We start from the raw sequence: 27,678 nt of genomic DNA, 5'->3' as shown, positions 1-27,678 counted from the left end.
GTAACTTTCCCCCAGCTTTACTGAGACATGATTGACACACGTCACTGTGTGAGTCTTTCTAAAAGTCACGTTGATGACAGTACTCCACAGCATCAGCTGTGCCTTCTTCCACAGTGACACTCCTATCACAATGAAAAGAAACCCTAAAGAAAAATTAAATCCAAAGATAACCCAGAATTATCAATACAGCCAGTCATTTTACATCATTACTATGAAAGATATCATGAAGCAAGTTGTCTAATTTAATTTTCACCTTCTGTTCCTATCATTCTTGGGTTCAGGTGTTAATCAGCAGCATGAAGTACAAATGGCAGACATATGTAGAAAGAAGTCAAAATGAAGTAATGTGTGGGGGTGATTACTAGCCTTTGAATACAGACCAGTGAATGAAATGTTGGCTAAAATTGCAATCCAGAGCAGAGTAACTTACTTCTGAAGATAAATAAACTCTCCACATAGAAATATTTTAACATGATTTTTCTATGAAGTAATACTTGAATCTTCTTCCCCAAATTCCAATATACAAAACCTTAAGCACATCCCACACAGCCACACATGCACATCCAAATGCACACGTACATGCACACATACAGCCATAGCAATCACTCGCTTTCCTGACTCCGGGTGTCTCATGAAATAATGGATAAGAGAACAATGAGTATTCCCTGTACTAACTGTATGTACTACTAGACTATTTACTATATGGAGTGAAAAAATTATGAGCACCATCCCCTTAGGGTCTAAGCTATGACTTAAAAGTTAACACTTTATCTATTCTAGATAAAAAATGAATAAAATATGTCTCTTTTAAGCCTGGAGAATGGGTTCAAGCATAATTTTCCTATAATTAAATAATAAGGTCATAATTTATGAGCTCTTTTCACTGGGTTCCATAAAATATTACAACAATTGCTCTGCCTCTGCTTAATAGCTTATTCTTCCTGGGAGACTGATGAGAATGACAAGGAGTAGAGATCAATTAAAAACATAATCTCAGCCACTACATTTGTGCTAGTATTTTACAAGCATGTGAACAGAATTGGCCTGATTAAAAATGGCGAAACAGGCATTTTAATTCATCACTGTTTTAAATCTTATTTTCTACATCTTTTATATATTATAGAAGTTTGAATATATATTTTAAAATTATAAATATATACATATATGTATACAGTACTGTTTTGCCCATTTTATCTATACACTATATTTTTAAGGAGATACAATACATCCACCGTGTTTCTACTTTCACTCAAGTGAATGATCCCTTTTTTGAAGTCTTGTAACTCTGTGCCCATACTCCTTATAGTATCCATTGTATGACACTGTAAATGTATAAGTTTACATATCCCTCCAAAGATGCACCATGTTTCCTGAGAGAAGGGAATGTCTTATGTATCTCATCCCCAAATTCTAATATGGTGCTTATTATACACAGTCATCTCTTTGTAGACACTGGTTTCATATCTGCAGATTAACCAACCAGTGAGTTAAAAACATTTGGGAAAAAAATCTTACATTGTGACTGATATTACTAAATAGGTGGGCCTGTAATAGATGTGTCTGTACTGAACACATACAGATTTTCTTCCCTGTTATTATCTCTTAAATAATACAGTATGATGACATTTATCTAGCATTTATATTATATTAATATTATAAGTACTATTTAACAATTATCTAGAGATAATATAAGTATGGAGGTGGATGTACTTGGCACTTTATATAAGGGATTTGAGCATCTGTTGAACTACATTGTATGAAAAGTCATTTTGACATACGTTAAACACACTCGAGTACGTAAAATACAAAATAGGTTGCTTCTCTCATTATTTCCATAAAGTATAATAAAGTCACTCTAGTCATTTATAAATATTTTATTCTAGAATTATTACTTATAAATTGGTTGTTATGAAAATGAAACTTGTTTTTATTATTTATCTATATATTTTAAATAAAACCCATGTTATCTAAAATTCAGAAACAATTTAATAATTTGTCATTTCTAACATAACAGGATAGTCTTTTTCTCTTTCTTTTTCTGAAATATGGTAAGAGTTTCCAGGCTGACATCTACTTTGTTGACACATTTAAAGTGCCCAATACAGTGTTATTAAGTATAGGCACAATTTTGCACAGCAGATGTCTCCAGTTTATTCATCCTTACATGGAGTATCTAAAATAGTCAAACTAATAAAAACAGAGAATAGGGTTTTTTACTATGTAATACTTCTCCAAGACAGTTTGAAAACTGGTGATCTTTAACTGAACCCTCTTCCTTGTAACTGTCCATTCCATTGTTTATCCTCCCTGAAATGTACATGTCATCCCCTAGATTTGTGCTTTAGAATGGGTTTCTCAAAATGCCCTTTATAATGGTTAATCATAATAATTTTGAAGAACAAAAATAGAAGACTAAATATACAGGAACTGGCAGAAGTGATGCCTGCTTGAGGGTGATTGGTAGGGTAATGATATGGGTGTAATACTTTATAGTTTTAATTTGAACATTTCACCTAAAATGTCATATGGTATGCTTGAGTGTGATATTGTTATGTTACAGAAGTACACCTTTATGATTTTTTAATAAAATATTTTGTAATAAAAGAGGGGCATTATTTGTGTTGGACCCCATATATTTCCTACACAACATACATCCATTTTTATTTACCAACTTATATTAAGTCCTCGCAACAATGCTTTCTTATTAGCCTCTCTTTTTGCACTCTCTTAGCCCAATCTTCGAACACTATTCACAAATTCTTTAATTACCACCTCTCTATGAGCAATTATGCAATGACCATGAATCACAACAAAATAAAGTTTAAATTTCTATGCAGCATTGAAGTTCTCCACACTCACCTCTACCACTTCTCAGCTGTGTTCACCATTCACATATAATAAGCCTCTCCACCAGGCTCCTTTGGAAACATTACTTCCTCTTTTATAACTGTGTGATTAATAGCTATTCTTTCAGACTTTTCTCTGTTAAAGTTTTTTCCTACTGTCCCCACACATTCATGGCACTTAATGCCAGCCCCTTCTCTATGGAATTTTTACATGCTTCTTTGTATTAAATTATTTATTTTCTTTTAACCATCACTTTCCAGTCTTTATTCTGAGACTATCAAAAATGAGAATAATATTGCATATTTCCCTATTTTTTCCAGGAGAGAGCACATGTATATCAGAGTGCTGCACACACAATGCTCATCTAATAAACCATTGGTAATGACTTAATTTAGAATTTGCACAGCATTTGCATACTTTTCCAACAATGATTGTGTAACTGAAGAAAGAATGCAGAGAATAGAGGTAGCCTTTGAAAACAAATAAATTTTAATCCAAATCATGCTACTAACATATACTATTATATTTATCTCACCTTAGAATAATTATTAAGGTCATATATTTATGTGACCTTGGAATGATTATTAAGGCCCTTGAATTTCTTTCCCCTTAAAATGGAGGTAATAATACCAACTTATTAAAGTCATTGAAAAATTAAAAGTAAAAGGTAATCAGCAAATTGGATCACCCATATGTATTTCTAGGTACTCTGTTGAATATTTTTTTAAAAAGAAACTGTTCTTATCACATTTTATATATGTATAATGTAGAAATGAGGGTTTTCAAATATACAATTTTACATTAAATAATAAGTTGTTAAAATGTTACTTGTAGCAATCAATAGACTACTAGGAAAAATGTATAAAATGATTATAGTTATTTAATTTGGTGGCTTTCAGTTCTGCAAAAGATTAAACTATTATTTTGTCACACCAAAATCCTAGTTTTTTGACAGCATTTGGGAAGGTGGTCTAAAAACTGATGAACCCAGAGTGAATAAAAGCCACCCTGTGTGATATCTGTCTCACTCAAACTTATATTTACTCTTGTATGTGGCTTCTCAACTATCACGTACACTGTGCAAAAAGGAATAACTTGCATTGACATTATCTATACTATGCATGTCTTTATTCAATTACATCCCACCTCAAGCAATTTTTTTCTACACTGCATCGATTTAGTTGTTTTTTAACCTTTCTTCATTTCTTCCCTTCAGTCCTCTTTAATTCCAGATGGTACATCAAAATGTCTTTACTGCTGGTTTTGTAATAAAATCTCTCACAGCCAAGGAGAAGAGTTCCTTGTGTTTATATGAGAAAAATCCAGCAATAAGCCTAGATGCCAGAGGAACGATTCTTTAAGTATATCCAAAGTGATGGCAATTTTTTGGTAATCTTTACCTTACTTGAAGATAAGTTAGTGCTGATGTGAATGAATTTCGGGTCACAATTTCAGTTCTGAGAGGCAGGTCCATGGGGAAGACAAAAGGTAATTTATAAATCAACAGAACTTGATTTAAAACCTGGCTCTGTCATTTACTAATTTTATGACTTTGAACAAGTTGCTTAATCTTTTAACCCTCAGGCCATATATCTATGTTTAAAAAATGGGATATAACAGCATACTGGGAAATTTAAATGTGTATGGTACCACTACATTGTGTAGGAATAATTCTCGAGAAACAAAGAATCTGCTCATTTAAATAACTTCCTCAGAAATCAAAATTACAGGGCAACAACTAAATTTGGCTGATAAGCTTATATATATATATATATATATAAGCTTATATATATATATATATATATATATATATGATCACATTTTTATAACCAATTTGTATATAGTTTTGATATTTTTAGTAAAAAATATGTAGGACCCTTTAAATGGAGTAAATTATGGCTTATAGGCAAATAAATCTTAGTGACAAATACGTCAACTTAAAGGACTTGATATAATGTTAACAGATATATTTGTAATGTATGTAGGGTTTAAATAAGCTTATTTTAAGAAATCTTGAGAACAGTTACTGTAATTAGTGTGCACCGCACTAGGAATTTGCGCTAGCCCATCACCCACATTTGACAAATGGTGATGGCTTGCAGCGAGAATAAATACAATTGTTTTTTATCAGTCACACAAGAGTTTAATGGTTACCTTATCTTCCTTTACTGGAAATCCATTGTAATCTATATATAATGCATATAAAATGAGTCCAGAAAATGTTTTCTAATCATAAGCATTAAGAACTATCCCCTGAGGATTTAAATATATCACAATACAAAGTAAGCTGCAGTTGAATCATTAATTAGGATAGGAAGCTTCCAGAGACATCAATGCTGGGGTAAGAGAACAAACACACACTATGGTAAATAAATATTTGACTCTCAATATCATATATATAGTTATGCAATGTATTTATGCTTAATTTTATCTTGTCTATTAAGTTGTTTTGGTCAAGTGAAAATTCCAAATAGAATTGGGTGAAAGGTACATATACAGATAGTTTGATGGAAATGCAGATATAAAAAAAACCCACAACACTGAAATAATACAAACATCAATATCTATGCAGTGATATTATATCATATTAATTTTTAGATTCCATTTTCAGTTTGAATTTTTCAAGTGAATTGAGAGATTTTAGCTCTAAAATTTGAGGATGTAGTTCTTGTATTATTTCTCATCCATGTTGTCAACTGGTAGCTCATTTGAGTATAACTCTTGGTGTTCCAATCAACTGTTGTGAAGTTTGTAGAGAAGAGAAACCCATTGTATCAGAAGCAATGGTAAAAGTGAATTCTATGTAATGGAGAACACATTTAAAAATTTTACCTCTGGTGAACTAATGATGCATAAAATTTTACCTCTGGCGAACTAATGATGCATAAAAGGAAATTTTCGAGCAGAGCAGCACTTATCATACAGATTATATAAATCAAACACAATTATTGATTTTTATTTTGAGATTAGCAGTCTCTTTGAGACCACACTAAATGCAACAAGTTGCTAACTATAAATTTTTCCAAATGCTATGTTACCATTTGGCATTTTTTTAAAAGATGATTAAAGTATCCTTAACTGAATTTGATCCTCAACAGCTCTTTTTTGTCTACATCATATTTCTCAAAATGATTTATTACATTGCATGGCCAGACACATTTTGTCTCTTCCCTTCTCTTTGCCTCCCACTATAGATCTACATTAGAAAGCTCTGAGAGTTCCCGGTGTACAATCCTGCTTTGTGACTCCAAGCCTAATACTGACTTTGAATGCTTAGTTTTACCTTTGTTCCCTCTACCACACCATGAACACAAAACAAGACCTCATTCATATGTTATGGTTGCTAATTCAAGATTCCTTTCCTTACCCTCATTACTGAAAAGCATTAATATGTCTGTAATTACCCATATATATATATATATATATATATATATATATATATATATATACTATCCTTTCCTTATACACTGACACTTCCAGATTATGTCCTGGGCTCCACTAGACTATGGATTCCTTAGGGTACAGATAATGCACTTTGTACCTGACATCTGGAAAGTGTTTGTTTAATATTTGTTAAAATTTTGAAAGGAATTAATTCTATTGATTTACCTTTTTTCTTCAGTGAGGTTTCGTTTCTTGACTTTGTCGTCATCTTTCATATTTTTGTCACTTACCCTACTTATCAAAATAATATTTAATCATTTAGTTGTTACATGATAATATTTAGAAATAAATTAATACTTTAGTGAATTTAGAGTAATTGTAGTAAAATGAGTCTTATAAAATACAAAGCTACTGAAATTAGAAAAGATAGTTTTTATTCAAAAATATTTTGATCACATGCATGATATAAACACAGTATTATGAGAGATTATTTGAATATATGTATTTATTACACATATCAGCTTATACATGTATAATTTTAGTATCTTTCAAAATGTTTTTTTCTAAATAGAGTAAGCATTTCCTGTTAGTGGATTTTCAACAGTAAAAATATGTTTAAGTATAAATTTCATTTACCTCCCATTATAACTACATTATTTTCAAATTCATGAATCCAGATTAGTGATATTTTGCCACTGGGCAAGTACTGGACTTGTATGATATCTTGCATGTATTTGCTAAAGATTCCTATAATCCTAAAATTAAAAATGGATATTAGAATAAATCTTAGGTATAGAAAAATCAATGAGGTTTCTTTTGGGGAAGAATCTATACCATACACTGCATCAGTCAATACTAAGAACAGACTACTGGCAACTCACTTTTATTGAGTTGGAGGCTAGAAGAGGATAGATGATGGTAAAGTCTGTGTGGAGAACTGGGTCAAGACTATATAATCAGGCAGGGAAGAAAAATATACTGCAGATAAACACTGAAACTAAATACAGATTTATATCCCTAGGCATCAACTCTAGGAAATGGCAGCAGCAGACATCATTCTTTCATACGGTCATCTCAAATTAGATGGTTCTTTTGAAGCCCATGTATCATTCAGTCTGTGAGGCAAAGAAGCTGCTTCTAAAGCAGCAATTGATCATCGTGTTTCGGAGTGGCCTGAGTGGCTGAGTACAGACTACATGTGTACACTGGGTGGGAGAATCCTCAGGCAGCAGATCAGTCATGTCAGCATGCACATAAGCAGGACAGCAGCACTATATCTGTGTGGAAAGGAGAATGTTATGTGAAATATAAACAGGTACTTCTGAAATTCCCAAAAAGGTAATATTCAGTTTACACACCTATCACACAATCTCCTTAAAAGTTGTTCTGTTTTTAATTTTTATATTCTAAAGCAAAATTTCTAATTTTATGTATTAAAAGAACACAAAAGGTTGAGACAGTTTTTAATAGTCAACTTCCACAAACTTCAATTGTACCACAAACTATGTTTCTTCTAAAATAACTCTGAGTTGATTAGTTTACATAAACTGGTATGTACAGATAAAATGCCTTATATACAAGTTCATCAAAGGAAGGGAATTTGTACTAAAAACCACTGAACCTTGGGCATCATAATCACATAGTCTAAAAATAGTGTTTATATAATCAATTTTAAGCTATGAAAGCAATTGTGGTTGAACTGTCCATGAAACTTATGAAAAAATAACTCTTTCTTCTATGCAGTTTTAAATTAGACTTAGATTTAGAACAGTCACAGTTTGTGTGTGCAAGATATTTATGAGAAAGTAGTTATTTAGATTTAGCAGGTACCACTTTACAAGTATAAATATGTTATAATATTTGCAATTACATTTGTGTGGAATTACCAATAATTAATACATCTACTCATTTATAGACTATTAAATACTTGGTAGAGAGTTTGAAGTGGAGAACTTTACACTGAAATTTTAGCAGCCTTTGTCAACAGAGAGATGAAGACAAATGTATTTTTGTAATTATATATTTGCACTATAAAACCAATTTACAAAATATCATATCTGAATTTTACTCTGTTTTTCATGTAATGATTGCTATCTCTTCTTTGTACTACACAAGGGAGAAAAGGTACCTTAAACATTTAATAGAAGTATAACGCATGTATGTGGAGAGCCTATGAGATTCAAAGTGTTTGATATGGCCACAGCAGTATATTTATGCAAGAAATACATACATAATATTTTATAGAAACTTATCTAGTAAGTAAGCTATTTTTTCTAAAGTAATCATAAGACAAATATAGATAAGTTCTATTAAAATAAATTAGAAAAAGGTTATAAAATCAAACTATAAGAAGACTATAACTTTTGGTAGAACCAAAGGAGATACAATAAAGAAGGAAGTAAAATTTTAAACTTCAGCATGAGTAAAGGGTATTATAATCTTCAAAAGCAGTTTAATACAGAGGATAGCCACAATTCTAGGAAATACAGTTATTTAGTTATGGTTAAAGCACAGGGGCATAGGAAAGGAATAAATCTGGAAATATTCAAGCTATATTCTCATCATTAGAGAACATTTGGTAATGGAGAACTCTTTTTGAACAGTGGAATTTAATATTCAATTATGGGCTTTGGAAACAGGTCTCTGATAGCAAAGTATCTGCAGATAAAATGTAAAGTCAGAATTTCATTACTACTATCCAGATAATAGAAAGAAAGGATCAGAAGTGAGTTGGTAAGGATAAACTGTAGAACTTGTAAAGAAAGGAATGAAGGAGAAGGATTATTCAAAGATATATCACAGTGACTATTAAATAATTTAGGGAAAAGAGAAAATGGTGTAATTTTAGAGTGAATAGAAATACTGGTCTTGGCCTCTCAATGGTTAGAATGGCAAAATCAGTGTCCTAAAGAAGAATATGGATTAGTGTTAGCTGCATGGAAGAAAAGAGCTGAGGAGATGTAATACTAGCAACTAAAGTTAAAACTGGTGCCTGGGGAGAGTGAATAATATCTTCAGTTTTCATTCCAATAATCAATATTTTCCTTCTTAAAACATTTCCCTCACATGACTTAAAGGAACACGTTACCTCCAGAATCTTTCTTGCCTCTCTGGCAGCTACCTCAGAATACCTTTTCTTACTTCCTCCTTATAAGGAATTTTGAGACGCGCATTACCCAAGGATTTTCTCTGTCTGATGAAAGGAAGACGACTGGAAAATGTCTCAAAGATTCCCTGCGCACCCCTCCTCCAAACTTGATTCTGAAACTCTACTTTGGAAAACAATCCTGGCAATAGCTTGGCTTCCTTGTTCTCCCCCGGCCACCCACTTCACCCGTCGTCTAATCAGAGCAGACCTGGCCTGGCTCCAGTCTGTCACAGATGGCCAGGTCCTGGTGTCCCGTCACCGCGCCCTTGCATTGTTCTACTTGTCCTAGGGTTGGGAGCTCTCCTACTGCTGCTGATTGCAAGGACCCTGCTTTGCTGTCTTATCAACTGTACAACCAATTTTTTTTTCTGTTAAATGCCTTCTGTTAAAAATAGGTTGAGTGGTTTCTGAAAAATTTCCAAAATGTGTGAAACTATTTTCATCAAGGGCTATGCCACCTGTCATGAGGAAACAGAAGTTAAATCTTACAGAAAAAGTAACAAAATTTTGATATACTGTTTAGAATTAAAGACGTTCAAATGCTAGTTATCCAATCTGCTTATTTTACAAAGGACGAGACTGATGTAATGAGAGCTCTATCTGCAATTACAGACTAGATCTTTGCCATCTGTCAGAGGATTTTTCTACATTGGAAATGCATTGGCTGAGAGGAATAGTGTTCAAGGATTGGGGAGGTCATTTCTAAAAAGGCAGCTTTATTTCTGGGGTTGGAGTAAGGGTGGAGCTAATATCAGTAAAAAGAAGTTGTCCATAAAAAACCTTCGTTTTTCTGTACAGTGCCATGATAGGGAAAATTAAGAAGTCTATTTTAATATTTCCAAAATGTAATTAGTTAAATAAACAAAAAATGATGGTTTAACCAGTCATGGCTTTGTGTATACTGTTGAAATTTATAATTAATGGCTACATAAAGTTTCAATATCTGGCAATTTCATTGGATCTCATTAAATTTATGTTACTGAAAGTGAGGCTGGAAGTGAGGACCAGCAGGTGCTATTACAGTCATTTTTCCCTGCAAAATTACATCCCATGTATAATGGCAATTTATTCAGAGGGAGTGTATTGACTCTGTAACTGAAAGTTCTGTTAAAGCCATTACAGAGCTTGTAATTTTGTATTCAGAGATTCTTTGATAGTGACTATTGACCCAAATAAATGTAGTCATTATGAACTATAAAGATTTCTTTCTCATTACCATTACAGTTTTTTAAAAAGGAAAAAATATTGTACAAGGAATTAAAAGAATTTTTTATTGACTGTAGCTCCAGAAATGAGCAGATACAGCAACTTGAATGAGGCTTTTAAATTCTCTGATTACCACCATCTTATCTATGAATTGGGCTAAGATGTATTTTGAAAACTTCACAGAGCTGATACAAATAAAAACAAGTTTGACATTATATAGAAGATTATGTATGGACTACATTTATAGTTGTATGCATTATATATGCTAAATATTATATACTATAAATTACATAGATATTTTGGAGAAACTATTAACATTATTTTTTATTTTTATTTATCTTTCATTAATTTTTTTGTTTTTGTTTTTGTTGGTTAAAGATTTTTTAAAGATTTCATTTATTTATTTTTAGAGAGGGAAGGGAGGGAGAGAGAGAGAGAGAGAGAAACATCAATGTGTGTTTGCTGGGGGCCATGGCCTGCAACCCGGGCATGTGCCCTGACTAGGAATCAAACCTGTGATGCTTTGGTTCACAGCCTGTGCTCAATCCACTGAGCTACGCCAGCCAGGGCTATTTTTCATTATTTTTTAGAAGACTTTATTTATTTTTAGAGAGAGGGGAAGAAAGGGAGAAAGAGAGGGACAGAAGCAGCAATGTGTGGTTGCCTCTCATGTGCACCCCCCACTGGGTACCTGGCCCACCCCCCGGGTATGTGCCCTCACAGAACTGACCTAGTGACCCTTTGGTTCACAGGCCCATACTCAATCCACTGAGCCACACCAACCAGGGCTAAATAAATCAAAATTACTCATTCTCTATGGCATATTGAAATTATGAACATTTATATCAATTTCCCAATGAAAATGTTAAGGATACTTCTTTATTACCTTCAAAAATTGGTAGAGAGATTGTAGTTATTAAGTAAAGCACAACTGAGATGAATGTAAAAAAATAAATAAAGTACTTACATGAATAACTAGTTTCTGTACTAAGATAGTTGTGTTCATTTTAGGTAAAAAATTTAATTTTTTGACCCATGGTTTTATTATATTTTCAAATGAAGGAAATGTCTCAGATTATAAAATTTTATATATTTAATATAGATTTTTTAAGTTAAATTGCCCAAATACATATAAATATGTATTAAGTAGACACAGTGTAGCTCCTCTAGATAGTGTGTATGTTTGGGAGATCAAAATAATCCTGAATTTATCTTCTCAAAGTGCCTTCCTCACCCCACTTCAATAAAAACTGTTGGGAAATTTTATGGCATTTACCCTAAAAAAACTTTTAACACCAGTATAACAATTTTTTATTTATAGTTCCATAGGTAGCATACACGCTGATTTATATTTCTATAATTATAGTCTGAAAATTCATTTAACTATGTTTTATTTAAACAAATGTTAGTTCTTAATTGTATCTTAGAAAAGGAATAAGGCATATATAATAAAGTTGTTTTTAAAAATATTCCCTAATGAATGTATTATAGGCATAAATAGGGTTTGAGATGTAAATATGGAGATTTAAGGATTGTATAACAAGAGTCTTAAGTTTTACTGTATTTAATAAGGCACAAAAATGGATTTTAATAAGTAAACACTTTTGAAATATATTGAATCATAGATGAAAATACTAAATAAGTGTATTGATATAAAATACCCACAAAGGAACATTATTTAGGCATTGTTTCCATTTCTAAAAACAATGAAAGAACATTTTTATTGAAATTTTTCCAGAATATTTGAGAACGTATCATCATTAAAATAGCATAAACAGCATTTACATTGACTAAACAATTGTATAAGTCTTAACAAGCTAATAATTGTAAAGTCACATGAATAAAGCATAGCAATTTCCAGAGAGGAAATAGCCTTAATTATTGTTGCAATGCAGAGAAACAATGATCACTAGGTGCCCGCTGCTACAGTGGCCAAATTGTTCTTTAATGATTGAAGTGGTGATCCAACTGACTGTTTACAACAATGCAAATATATTAAATGCAGCATGTTGATCTATTTGTACAAAGGCTGTCATTTTAAAATTAGAAAAATGATTAAAATGACAGAAAAATCTGTTTTCTCTGGAAGTTATATATTTTTAAATTTTAATTTTAGTCTGAAAAGAGGTAGACATAGACTTTAATTACTTCACTGTCATATATATGCTTTAAGAGCTGTATTTTGTATAGAAATCTATCTATATAATTCTTCTTTTTAAAGCCATTCTTTAGAATCCATGCAACATTACTGAACTCCAATTTTCATTATGCTTATAAGCACAAAATAGTAAACTAGAAATATGTAATGTAATTAATTTTTATATGAATGCAGTTTATTACCTATCATATTTAAGTTAAAATGTTAAGGGAAGCATAACAGAGATCAGAAAATTTTCAAAACTGTGTATGTATATGCAGATGCCCTTGGAGCAACAGAGAGAGCTACAGACTCCAAAATTCGAGGTCAAAATGCTGCTGATGGCACAAATTGCCTCAGAACTATATAATGCTATTTTATGGATCTGATATACAATTATATTGAATTTTAATATTTGGTAGTGATAATATATTACATTAAAATACATTTGAATAAACTCACTAATTCAAATATAAGTTTGATTACATTTATTTTTAGAACATTTATAGCTTACAATCTCCTTGTAAATTATGAAAAAGAAAAAATGGTGTTTCTTATGCATGTATTGTATTTATGGGGTAACATAATGGTCTTGAATAGCTTTCAAAAACAAAAAATAAACATAGTATATTTTAATGCCATTTTTTCTTTGATTTTGAATGGTTTGAGAAGAAGACTAATTGGCTGAAAGGACTGGATATTACACAAAAATTTGACAGTTATCAGGTATGTTCCAGAATATGGGGTATTTTTACTTCAAACAGCTTACATTTTTTGTAATGTATACACAAAAATGTTTACTTCTTGAATAAGACTTCCATTTATTCTTTACCTACTTAAATACTACCAGTGTTCTCGCATCTTAGTGGGGTATAAAGGAAAAAAATGTACCTATCCAGAGGCCTCAGTTTATTCATTTGTAAATGAACAGTATGTCACACCTAGATTATTTTTTGGAGTCACATAAGAAATGCAGTTTCTTATGACATCCCTGTACATGGATACTTCAGCATACTTTTTTTTTTTGAGGAAAAAGCCCAATATGTTTTGGTATTTTAGGATTGTGGCCTCCCGAGTTTTTTCCCTCTCAGGCAAGTTCAAATTCAGTCTCTGTTATTTGTTTAAACTACCATTTAAATGTTTCTACTAGTATGGCCCCAGAAGCTTCTGCCTCTGGTAAGCAGACCTCAGTTGCCACATCTAGATGAGCTTGCGTCCAGATTTCACAGTGGTGGTTGGACCTGCAAACTCAGTTCTCTGAAGAGTGCAAGCAAAGTCATTGATTTTCCATTTCTGCAGTTTTGCTTTGTTATAGATACAAAGATCAATAGATATATGGTATCCATGGACAGCCTGCCGTCTTGTTGGGATTACAGTTATAAGCATATCCATTCAGCATAACATGCTAAATACAGTTATATCAAAATATACAGCAAGTAGGACTTCTAGTTTCAACTTACATGTGTGATAGAGTTCAGAATTAATTATAGTTGTCCTTACAACAAGGAGAGTCTGCAGAGATGGAAAATCAATGACTTTTCTTGGACCTCTCAGAGAACTGAGGTTTCTCTTCTTTCAGGCTCCACACAGAGGTAAATTCACTGCATGATGATATCAAGTGTTTCATGTAAATAATTGCACAACACCAGGGATATGCCAATGAATAAAAATAGTTTTCTGTCAAGTATCTCTCCACTGGCAAATCTTTTCACTCTTTAGTCTGCAGACAGATGCCCTTTTTTTATTTCCTCAGAATAACCTTTGCATATTTCTATGTCAGTACCTAATTCCTTCATTATAGTATTCATCAACTTGTTGGAATGCCCAATAAACTCTAAGATTCACTGAAGTAAAGAGAGAGTATTTCATCTTCATATCCCATGATGAATACTTAGGAATCTTCTGTAAACTCAAATACATATTTTCAAAGGAGAATTTTCCATGGCTGAAAGTAAAAAGAAAAGTACTAAATGCAGTCTTGAAAGGAACTCCCATTAACATACTGGAAAATTCTGTCCCGTCTAGAAAGAGATGTATTTTTTTCCTCTCCTGCTATCTGACATATTCTAGAATGACACTTTTTAAAAAGACAGTTAGGAGTCACATGCAGCTATTCAGATGTAAATTAAATGAAATTAAAAAATTAAAAATTCAACTGTCCAGTTGCACAAACCACATTGTAAGTACTTGATAGCATCCTGTGACTGTTGGCTAGTCTATTGGACCGTGAAGAAATAACACATTTTTTATTGTAATGACATTCTACTACACATTTTCATTCTATTAAAAGTAAAAGTTATGCCCTGGCTGGTATAGCTCAGTTGACTGAGCACAAGCCTGCAAACCCAAGGGTCGTTGGTTCGATTCTCAGTCAGAGCACATGCCTAGGTTGTGCACCAGGTCCCCAATAGGGGGCACGTGAGAGGCAACCACACATTGATGCTTCTTTCCTTCTTTTTCTCCTTCCCTTCCCCCTCTCTAAAAATAAATAAAATCTTATAAAACAACTCTATTTTTTAAAAAAGAAGTTATTTGATAAATGAATACAAATAAGTAAAATATTACATCATAAACTGTAGATACTCTATGCTCTTTCATATTTTATGAAAATCACACATTTTATATTACAAACCCACTGCTTTCATATGAGAATAAAATTTTTTGAACTCTTTCATTAAACAACTCACTCCATAGTGCATAATAAGTATATGAACTAGAAAAGTTATCAATTTCAAAAGGTTGAAGGTTAAAGAACTGATGCACCTCAATGTTAATAGCAGACAATTTACAATAACCAAGCACTGGAAACAGGCTAACTGCCCATCAGTAAATGAGTGGATCAAAAAACTGCGGTACATATACATGATGGAATACTATGCCACAGAAAGAAGAAGGAGCTACTACCCTTCACAACAGTGTGGATGGAACCAGAGAGCATCATGCTAAGTGAAGTAAGCCAGGCAATAAAAGACAAATACCATCTGATCTCACCTATAAGTGGACCTAACCGACAAAAAAAGTGAGCAAAATAGAAGCAGAGACATGGAAATAAAGAACAAACTGACAGTGACCAAAAGGGAGAAGGGAGGCAGGTAACGGGGGGAAAGAAGTGGAAGGGGTAAGAAAAGAAACACAAATAGAGGACTCACAGGCACAGACAATGGGGGGAGATTGCCTGTGGGGGTGGGGAGAGACAGGGTTGGGGTGAGCAAGAGGGGAAAATGTGGGGGAACTGCAACTGAACAACAGTAAATAAAAAATAGACAACAAAAAGGATAAATGAACATATTCTCCTTTAACAAAAATAAATTGTGCTTTAATTAAATTCGATTTCTACAGTGTATGATTTATGTTTTGAAAGGACAAATCATGTGTATGCTATAGGATATTTTAAAATGAGCTACACTGGTTATTTGATTTTCAGTCTTGATATTCTGAAATGTTCCAATATTATATCTAAAATGCTTTCCAAAATGCAATTTTGCTCTTGTTTTAATTACATTAGACACATTCCTGAGATATTGTACCAGTCAAGTTCCTTAGGGTACTGGTCTGTGAAGTGAAGGCAAATGTTGTTCTGGTTTACAGTTTTTGGAGAGATTAAGAAGGTGATTAGTGCCCTTTAACTTACTCATTTAAGAAATATTTATTGATGCATTAGGCTTTTTTTGCTTGCTTGTTTTGGGGATCAGTAATAAAAGAATTGACATTCTCTCTTTGTGAGATTTCAATGAACTCTGAGGTATAAACCTCCTTTTCTTTTTTTTTTATACTGTAGTGTTTTTATTGTTTATGCTATTACAGTTGTCTCTGCTTTTTCTCCCTTTGCCCACCTTCACCCAGCTCTCTTCCCCACCCTCAGACAATCCCTGTATCATTGTCCCTGTCCCAGAGTCATGTATCTGTGTTGTCTAATCTCCTCACCTTCTTTCATCCAATCCCTCCTCCCACCTCCAACAGCTGTTAGTCTGTTTTAGGTATCTATGCTTCTGTTTCTATTTTGTTTCTTAGTTTATTTTTTATTAGATTCCACAGATTAGTGAGACCATATGGTATTTGTCTTTCACTGAATGGCTTATTTCACTTAGCATGATACTCTCCAGGTTCATCCATGCTGTTGCAAAAAATAAGAGTTCCTACTGTTTTACTGATGCATAGCATACTGTTGTGCAAATGTACCAGAGCGCTTTTATTCACCCATCTTCTGGTGAGCACTTAGGCTGTTTCCAGATCTTGGCTATTTAAATAACACTGCTATGAGCATGGAGATATGCATATATAATTTTTCTTTTTGTATTGCTCTTTCAGGATTCTTAAGATATGGTCCCAGAAGTGGAATTGCTGGGTCAAAAGGGAGTCCCATTTTAAGTTTTTGAGGATACACTATAATCTTTGATCCTTGAATAGAATAAAGGAAAAGAAAAAAATATATTCAACAGTATGTATCTATGATAATTGAAGGAATATTACTAGAAATGACTGGAGGAATCTCTTTTATCATGGCTACTGCTCCTCTCCCTAATTAAACTTCTTTTAATAGCATTGTGTGGTGTTAAACATCAATTCGTGTTTGTTTGTTTGTTTTTGTTTTTCTCCCTTGTGAGTTATTCCAGAAGGAATTAGACTTGAGCTCTAAGCACAAGTTGAAAAAATTGAGTCAATATATCATATCAAGAACAAAATTATCGGAAACCCCACATACCAATGAGGGGAAAGATGTTCACCTTGTCGAGTGGTATACAAAACTCAGTTCTTGTAATCAATACTTCTTTGGTTGTGCAGATGAATGACAGCACTGACACACAGGCTTTATGACACTAATGAGCCCACCATTGGGGCAGGCCACCACAATCTCCTCATCATTCCCATCTTCCTCCCTGTTCATCCTCTATTCTTCATGAAAATGTGATACTCACATGAAAGTTCTGAAGAAATACTGACTTTTTGCCTCATCTAAGAATTTTTAAAGCTTAAGTTCATTCAATTTAAGGTATGATATTAGAAAGAAGGTGAAACTAATAAAAATTCATCATTTTATAGGCAGTAGGCAAAAACTCCAGCCCTATACTATTAATATGACAGTGTGAATATATGGGGAAATATTTTCCTTCAGCCTACTGCATCATTCCTTTATGGCTGGAGGACAGAGAGGATAGAAGAGAGAGATTGAGAGAGAGAAAGATGAAAGAAACAAGAGTTTAAAATAGAAAAAAATAAAGGAAAGAAGAGAGGGAAGAGGAGAGGAGCAGGAGGAAGAAGGAAGGAAGGAAGGAAGGAAGGAAAGAAGGAAGGAAGGAAGGAAGGAAGGGAGGGAGGGAGGGAGGGAGGGAGGGAGGGAGGGAGGGAGGGAGGGAGGAAGGAGAGGCAAAGGAGGAGGCAGGGTAGAGGGCTGGAGGGTGGCAGAGAGAAATGAAGAGTTTTTGAGTGATAAATTGCCTTCATCTGAATTTGAACCATTTTACTGGTGATCATGAATAAACTCTCACAAGTCACCTCCTACATATTCACTTAAACAACTTGACAAAACACGACAGGTTTGATCCTCCCACTTGCTATACGGGAATTTTCAAAGAGAGAATTGATGTCACTAGTTCAAACTATACTTATGCAAGCTGAAGAGAAGTGGCAGCTTGGCACAAAATCAGACAGGGTTAATGATAGTGCAGCTGGTGGGCTAACAAATGTGGGCCAGGCGATCTTTAAACAGCTCTTTGGAAGGCTGGCTGCTGAAATGCTAGGTAAAGTCATGCATTTGTTAAAAAGGAAAATAAAGTATACATTATAATTAAGAAAAGAAAACAGCCTTTAGAAAGTAGACTCTGTCTTAATTTGCAAATCCCTGGCTTTCAGAAGCAAAATAAACTTTTCCAAAACAGATTTTTTTTATCTTCTAGTTTTAGCATTTACCAAGCTAAAATAATTAGGTTCAATTTTCCCCTTTAGTCTACAAAATGTATGGCCTTTAATTTGACATTTATCTGACTTTGCCTCTAAAAAAAGACTGCATCAAAAACAGTAAAAAAATATCTTGGTGACTTACATAAATAAATTCATATTTTATTGTTCTGTTTAAATCAGCACACTTAAATGTTTACAGTGCTTCACTAGTATACATTTGAAGGTAATTGGACAGATCTATCCAGATGAAATTGGACGTACAATTGTATCAATGCAGGACACTGCTACTAACTATGCTTAATCACCACTAAGTAGGTTAGTTGAGTTTATTCAGTTATGAATTATATACTGTTTCTTCATTTTTATATTAAAAAGAAAGCATTTCACAGATATTTAAGCCATGTGAACTAAGTTAATGTAAAATTTATTTTAAATAGAGAAAAGCAGGTTGGAATCTCATAAATTTGACCTACTTAACATTTGGAAGTAATTGCTCATCCTCTCAAAGATGCCACTTTTCTACATTTTAGCTTTTGGGTGTTAACTTCTATTAAAAGAAGGGCAATATTAATTGCCAAATAATAGAATCAACTCATTAATAGGAAAACTGTGTCATTAAGGTAAAGTCTTTATTGTGTCACTTTGACTAACATAAAAAGAAAGAATCATAAGAATTATGTTTCCAATCCATGATTCTCATGAATGGCAATCATTTTGCCTAACCAACTTTATTTTGCCACTGCTGAGCACAGTACTATTAATCATATTAAAAGTAACAAATAACTGAAAAGGAGCCAGATAAAGAAATAGAAGTTATACTACTATATCTCTTTACTATTTCTAAACTCTTCATTGATACTTAATATTTGCAACTATCTCCAATGTGACAAAGTTTTTTCAGAAGAAAAGCTTGATAGAACCTTTTGATTTAAATAGCCTTTGAAGCATATTTTCTCTAAAGATATGAATATACACTTTGAGAACTCCCGGGAAGATGTCAGTGAACACAGCTAAGCAATAAATTAGTGTTTTCAATGTTTTCAGAAAGATCTAGTACTGTATACCAATAAGTTGGCTAACCTCCAGCTTGGCTTGAATAAGAATTTCTAAACTATATATACACAAAATTTTCTAGTTCATATTCTGGTAGAAATATACTTTCACCAGGTTTTGCTATTCTTTAAGGACACTATGTGCTAAAGCCCAGAAAACTCAAGCTTTTCGAGATACTTTTTGGATTATTGAATAAAATTTACCTATTACATCCTGTTCTAATTCTTACATTTACTGTCATTTAATTTTCAACAAGGATATAAAGACAATTTAATGGAAATAGAATACTGTTTTTAGCAAATGATGCCTGGACAAGTAGATATCTGTATGCAGAACAATGCTTTTGGATCCCTTTCTCAAACCATACATATAAATTAGTTCAACATTGATCATTGACCTAAATGAAAATATAATACTCCTAGAAGAAAACAGGTGTAAATCTTATGGCTGTGGGTAAGGCAAAATTTTCTTACATATGACACCCACATACACACACAAAAAATAATCAACAAAAGAAAAGGAAGACAATTTACACTTCACCAAAACTAAAAATGTGGCTTAAAAAACAAATAACAAAAAGTTGAAATAAGTCACACATTGGAGGAAATATTCACAAATCACATCTGATAAGAGATTCGTAGTCAGAATATGTATAGAAATTTTATAGCTCAACAGTAAAAACACAAATAGTTAAGTTAAAAAATGACCAGGGAATTAGAATATACATTTCACTAAAAATGATATACAAATAGAAAACAAGCAACAAATAAATACTCACACTTCTATCCATTTGAGAAATGAAAACCAAAATGACAATGACATATCACTTCACACCTACTGGAATGGTTATCATCAAAAAGACAATCTCAGATTACTACTACATTTATTTGGAAATGAGAAATGGTATAGGCTTCATTGGAAAATAGTTTGGCAGTCTCCCAAAAACTGAAACATGGAGTTACAAAGTGACACAACACTGACTCCTAAGCACACACTATGAGAAGTGAAATTATATATCCACACAAAACTTGTACATAAATGTTATTAACAGTGTTGTTCATATGAGCCAAAAAGTGATAACAATACTTGATGCCCATTAACTGATGAATCATAAAAACAGTAGTATATCAACAAAGTAGAATATCATTTTATGGTAAAAATGATGAAGTGCTGATAGCTACATAGGCAAACCAAGGAAATTATGTTAAATCCAAGAAGCAAGACATGAAACCACATATTTCATGATTCCAAATCCATGAAATGTTTAGAATAACAAAATCTATATATGGAGAAATTAAAATAGTGAGATAGAAATTATCTAGGATGGAAAGAGGGGATAACAGAAAATGATTGCTAATGGGTAAGCTTATTTTGGGGGAGTTGGTAATTAAAATATTTTAAACAGAATGTGGTGGTAAGTGCACAATTATTTACAATTTTTATTTATTGGTTTTAGAAAGAAAGAGGAAGGATGAAAAAGAGAAAGAGAAAAACATTGATTTGTTCTTTCATTTATTAATGCATTTGTTGGTGATTCTTGTATTTATCCTGAACTGGACTGAACCTGAAACCTTGGCATATTAGAAAGACTCTCTAACCAACTGAGCTACCTGGCCATGGCCTATGATTATTTAATATATTAAAATACATTGAACTGTTCATTTAAAATGGGTAGATCTTTTGTGAATTATATCTCAATACAATAGTTAAACTAAGCAAATGCAAACACATACATTCAAAAAAATTAAATTTGATAATTAAATTTCACTGTAAAAGTAAATTTCCATAATATTTATAAAATCATTAAAAAGAATTGGAGTAGAAAATAGACATACAGTAGAAAATATTAATAAAGTCAAAAGCTGAATCTTTGAAAAATAACTGAAAAATAGAAAGACTTATCAAGGAAAAATAGAGAAACATTGCCCTAATAAATGTAATTGCCATCCACCAGTTTGCTCTTATATAAAATGTGCAGGTATCATAGTGACTCCATCTTTCTCAGTCTCTAAGGCCAATGAGTAATGAAAACCATTACTAGAAGGTACAAAAGCATAACACTCACAGGCTGGTATCAAGCATTGGAGACTATATATAATTATATATATATATATATATATATATATATGCACACACATATATACATATATATATCAGATTTCATTCTAATGTTGCAGTAAGTAATGCATATAACTAACACTAATAACACTGATGTTGTTCTACTTATTTCTCCTCATAAATTGCTTTTGGGTTGGATGCATTATATATTGACTGTATACATTGATTTCATCCAAGAAATAGAAATGCAAAGTGAATAATCCATAGTTTTTTAATGTTTCATATAACATTTTGCAGTGTATTCAACTACTCATATATGAGAATGCACTGTAAAGAACACTAAATAAGACACAACTTTCTTAGCTTTTTTAAGATTAAAATCAAATAGTTGCAATGCCTTATTTTTATTGGATTTACACATGTATGTGTGTATGTTGTTTGTATGTGTATTGTTATGTATCTAGTTTGCCCATGTTTCAGTTTAGTGTCTATTATTTATTAATCTTAAAAATATTTTATTGCATGTATTAAGATCATGCATATTTCAAACTGGTTCCCAATTTAATGTCTCTTCATTTTATGTATGTATCAAACACAGCACATAATTACTTTTGGAAAATATGTATCAAAAAGTCATGAGCATGACTAGAAAACAATTAACTAAAAACAGATAGAAAACAATATAATACAAACAAATCTGTTAGACTCTCTAATTAATGCCATACTTATAGCTATACATATGCCTAAAATGCTTATTGTGTATCTCTCAAGTTTATATCTTTCATCTTTTAACTAACAAGCATATTTATCTTGAATATCTGGAAGACATAACCAGCTAAAGCCATACAAGTTGGAAGAGAAAAAGCTCTGTAAGTGTCCTTGACAATAATTACTCATAATACCTCCCCAGAATATTTAGAAACATTTAAAACTATTCAAAATAAATATATATTTAGAAATATGTTACTAGTTATTTTTGCTGTTTGTTTTAAAGAAATAACTTTCAGTTATTAGGAAAACTAATCCATATGGTCACTTTATTTTTTTATTTTACTTTTTAGACATGTCTAATAATGGTACAACAGTAATAGAATTAACACTAAAGAAATCTATCTATTTTGAATTTTTGTAGCCCTCTGGATGATTATAACAAATGTTGCTTATTAGAGATGGAGTTGGTTGAATTTACATTCCCTCATAGGTATTCTTGTAGACTGCATATTCTTATATGCAATCATTTTGTGAGCTTCTGGGAGCTGTGAAGAGCAAGGGTGAGATCTTGTAATAATAGAACGTGTGGGTCAAAACTGATAGTATTAGAGAATCATGTTAACAAATGTTAGTGGCCAGCTGGGTAAGCGCTCCGCAAAGCATCAGACAGGATCTACATGGGCACATCACAAAGCACCATTACTTAGACTGTGAGACAGCTCTGCGTGGGACCTGGCTGATGCTGAGCACTCAATGCTAAGCTCCTCATATGCAAATTATATTTATCTGTGTATCTCCAATGGCAAGTACAGTAACAATAGCATATAGAAAGTAATCAAACCATTTACTCAAGTGATTTTTTGTAACAATAGCATTTTAAATTACCTTATGTACCTTTTGTAACCTTATGAAGGCTAGTTGTTATTAAAATTAACAGATTAGAATAAGCTAACAAGGGAATATTCAGTTCATTGCTGATAAAATATTTTCTATTTTATGAAGAGACTATTTAAAAGTGAGATATCATGTCCTGTTTCTAAAATGTCAAGAAAATATATTTTCTCATCTAAATCTATACAAGTATTAAATACATGATTTTTGAAGAATAACCAGAAAAATCTCATTTGCTATTTTTTGCCCAAATTTATGTAGCAAAATCAGTGTAATCCCCAGAAAACGAATCTCTGCATATAAGGGTTAATTACAGTCTAATTTTCCTTTGTACTGATTAAATGCTATCAGCTCATGTAAATGGTTATGGGATAGATTAATGAATAGCACTGATTTCACTGTAAAATATAATAGATAATAGTGCTTCACCCCACTCTATTTCATTATATAATCTTTGGGTCAACATATTCCATCCTGTAAATGCTGACAAAATAGACCATTGCCCGAGAAAGACAACTACTTATATTGTAGATTGATTTATTTTGTTTCGATTAAATAAGTGATAGCAACTGAGTATTAAAGATTAGGTAAGGAGAAGGTCACTATGATATCCTAGTTCCTTCACATCATTTTGCTACTATCATCAGTCATTTAGGGAAATAGAGCCAGAGTAAAAGAAACTTAGAAATCACTTAGCTTAAATGGAAAGGATACTTCCTTTGGGGAAAGAAGATGAAAGGAGTGGGAGGAAATGGGGGGGCCTAGGGAAAGAAGGATATCTTTTCTGCTGTTAGACTAATGGATATCATTTGCAAAACTCAAGCCTGAAATAAAAATCTAATAAACTAAAAGTGGGAGAAATTATTTCAAATGTTAATAATAAACCTAGATTTTCAGGAATATTCAGGGGTATATTTTGTGGTATTGCATATTGACATCTTGCATCCTTTAAAAACATCTCTTATTGAAAGATGTACTTTTTCATCTTTCAGAAAGATATAGACACTGTTAAGATTTTTAAGTAGAATATTTATACCTTCAAAACAGAAAAAAATAACATACATGCATACATTTGGTTAATTAATATATGTATTAGTTAACAAAAGTTGTGTGCTATCCATTTTCAAAAGTATTGGTATTGTATTTTTCACATTATATTTTTTAAACATTTTTTTCTGAAGCATCTATAATGACTTCCCTTTCTTCTTATATGTTGCTAGGGTCTGCCTTCTTAGTACTTCTTCTTAATCTGTTACTAGGTGTCTATCAATTTTATAAATCTTTTTAAAGAGTGATATCTAGGTTGTTTTTATTTTAGTTCATTAATGTGGACTTTTTCTCATCTATTTCATTGCTTTCTTTACTTACCTTTGTATCCTCCTTTCCACTTAAATTATTTTTTTAGCTTCATGATATAAAAACAGGTAGAAAAGTAGGTCATATATTTTCAATTTTTCACATAAATATAATTCAGGGATTTTTTTTAATCACCATTCACTGTAGTCAGGGAACACACACTACGATTTCAATAATTTACATTTATTTAGAATTAATATGGGGTTCTCTATAAAGTCAATTTTGCTAAGTATTCTTTATATACTTGTAAACATTGGGCATTTTATGGTTGCTATATGCAGTGTTTTATATATGTAAATATATTTAATTTTTCTGGTGATTATATTCAGTTACTGAAAATTGTTATGTTAAAATCCTTAATGGTGTTTGTGAATTTGTCCATTTTTCATTTTAGCCTGTCATTACCTGCTTTTCAATTGTTTTTATTGAATTGAAATTCACAAAAAATAAAATTTACCATTTTAAAATATACTTTTTAGAAGAATTTGGTACATTAACAATGTAGTATAACTTCTACATATATCTGCCTATATGCATAAACATATATATTAATCACTCCAAGAGAAAACCTAATGCCCGTTAAGCAGTTACTATCTATTCACTGCTTCCACCGGACTCCGGCAACCAGTAATCTGCACTCAGTTGCTTTGAATATACCTATTCCACATATTTCATAGAAACAAAGTCATAATATATGACTTTTATTTTATGGCTTATTTCAGTTAGTATTTTTTGATAAATTAATAAACAATATTATTTCATTTTCATATTATTTCACTGACTATTGCACTATATATACATCATATTTTATTTACCTGTTTATTTATTAATAGACATGGGTTGGGTCCATCTTTTGCCTAATATGAGAAAGGATGCTGTGAAAATTTATGTGCAGCATTTGAGTATCTATTTTCAGTTCTTTGGGGTATATACCAAGGAGTAAAATTATTGGATTACATGATAATCTATATTTAATTTTTAAAGTAACTCTCAAAATGCTTCAAAAGAGAGTATATCATGTTACATTTCCACCAGCAGTGCACGAGGGTCCTTATGTTTTCCATTCCTCACCAAGGATGTTATATTCTAGGTATTATTATTATATTGATATTCTAGTGAATATGAAGTAGTAGCTCGTGATAGTTTTCATTTTTATTTATCTAATCAATATTGATATGCAGTTTTAGGAGTTATAGGTGTTTGTTTATATTTAGAAAGCTCTACAAACTAATTTTTATGAAGTCTGAATTCTTAGTCATTTGTGGTCTCTAAAGTCACTGTTTTTTTAGTTTGTGGTCAGTTAGTGTTTTATATGTATTTCCATGAATGCCTAAAGAAATGAAAAAAGAAAGAGGAAAGGAAGGGAAGGAAGGTAGGAGAAAGGGAAAGGAAAGGTAAGGAAGAGGAGAGGAGAAAAGAGGAGAGGAGAAAAGAAGAAAAAAAGAAGAGAAACAAGCAAAGGGAAGGGAAGGGAAGGGAAGACACAAAAGAAACAATTATCTCCCAGTCTCAGTAGGGAAACTCTGTGCTGGGACATTTCTCCACTTGCTTGGGCATTTATCATTCTGCCTAAACTTCTGTTTTCACTGATCCTACAAAATAGCCAGAGGACCACTGTCTGGTGTGGCTCAGTGGATTGAGCACCAGACTGTGAAGGAAAGGGTCTCCATTTGATTCCCCATCAGGGCACATCCCTGGGTTGAAGGCCAGATCCCTGGTAGAGGGTACACAAGGGACAACTACCCATTGATCTTTCTCTCCCTCTCTTTCTCTCTCTCTTCCCCTATCTCTAAAAATAAATAAATAAAATCTTTTTAAAATATACAACCAAAAGAGAAAAGGTTAGGGTAGTCTAAGACAGGAAGAAACATTCCCAACTGGGAACATGGATTTCTGTCTTTAAGATAAATATCATTCCAGGAAGAAGGAAGGGTAAAGACAAGAAAAAAAGGCCAGAAATTTTTCTATCATATTTCTAAACTGAAGACTTTTCATGAAACATTTAGAATATTATGGTCAAAGGGAGAAAATTAGGTTCAAGTTAGATATATAGTTTTATTGCAAAGAAGTAAAATGGAGGTGATAAATATGAGACTAAAAGCACCAGATACAGGGTGGGGCAAAAGTAGGTTTATAGTTGTGAGTACATGAAACATAGAGTTTATTCTTATATTATTATTTATTAATTATTATGTTATTTTCCATGAGAAAAACTGTAAACTTACTTTTGATCTACCTTGCACATTATTAAGATACAATTCTATGAGGGAAGTGAAACGGCAATAGAATTCAAAAAACATAAAGGCCCTAGCTGGTGTGGCTCAGTGGATTGAGTGGTAGTCTCGAACCAAAGGATCACAGATTTGATCCTTAGTCAAGAGCACATACCTGGGTTGCATGAATACATTGAATGTTAATAATACATTCATTCATAACAACATCTGCATCATGGGAATACCAGGAAGAGAAGAGAGTGAGCAAAGGGTTGGGAATTTATTTGAAGAAATAATGATGAAAAACTTACCTAATCTGGTGAAGGAAAAAAACACACAAATCCAGGAAGCTCAGAGAGTCCCAAACAAGTTGGATCCAGAGAGGCCTACACTGAAACACATCAGAATTAAAATGACAAGGCTGAAAGACAAGGAGAGAATCTTAAAAGCCACAAGAGAAAAACAGGTACTTACATACAAGGCAGCACCAATTAGATTGTCATTTGATTACTCAACAGAAACACTTCAGGCCGAAAGGGAGTGGCATGAAATATTCAAGGTAATGGACAGCAATGACCAACAACCAAGAGTATTTAACTCAACAAGGCTATCATTTAAAATCAAAGGAGAAATAAGGAGCTTCTCAGACAAGGAAAAGCTAAAGGAGTTTATTAACACCAAACTAGTACTGCAACAAAAGTTAAAGGGCTCACTTTTAGAAGAAGGAAAAGAGAAAGAAAAAGAAAACAACAGAAAAGGAGTCTAACAATAAAATG

Source organism: Phyllostomus hastatus, unplaced genomic scaffold, assembly GCF_019186645.2.
Source record: "Phyllostomus hastatus isolate PE091 unplaced genomic scaffold, TTU_PhHast_1.1 phas_contig_1, whole genome shotgun sequence".
NCBI lineage: Eukaryota > Metazoa > Chordata > Mammalia > Chiroptera > Phyllostomidae > Phyllostomus > Phyllostomus hastatus.
This window is presented reverse-complemented; position numbering follows the sequence as displayed.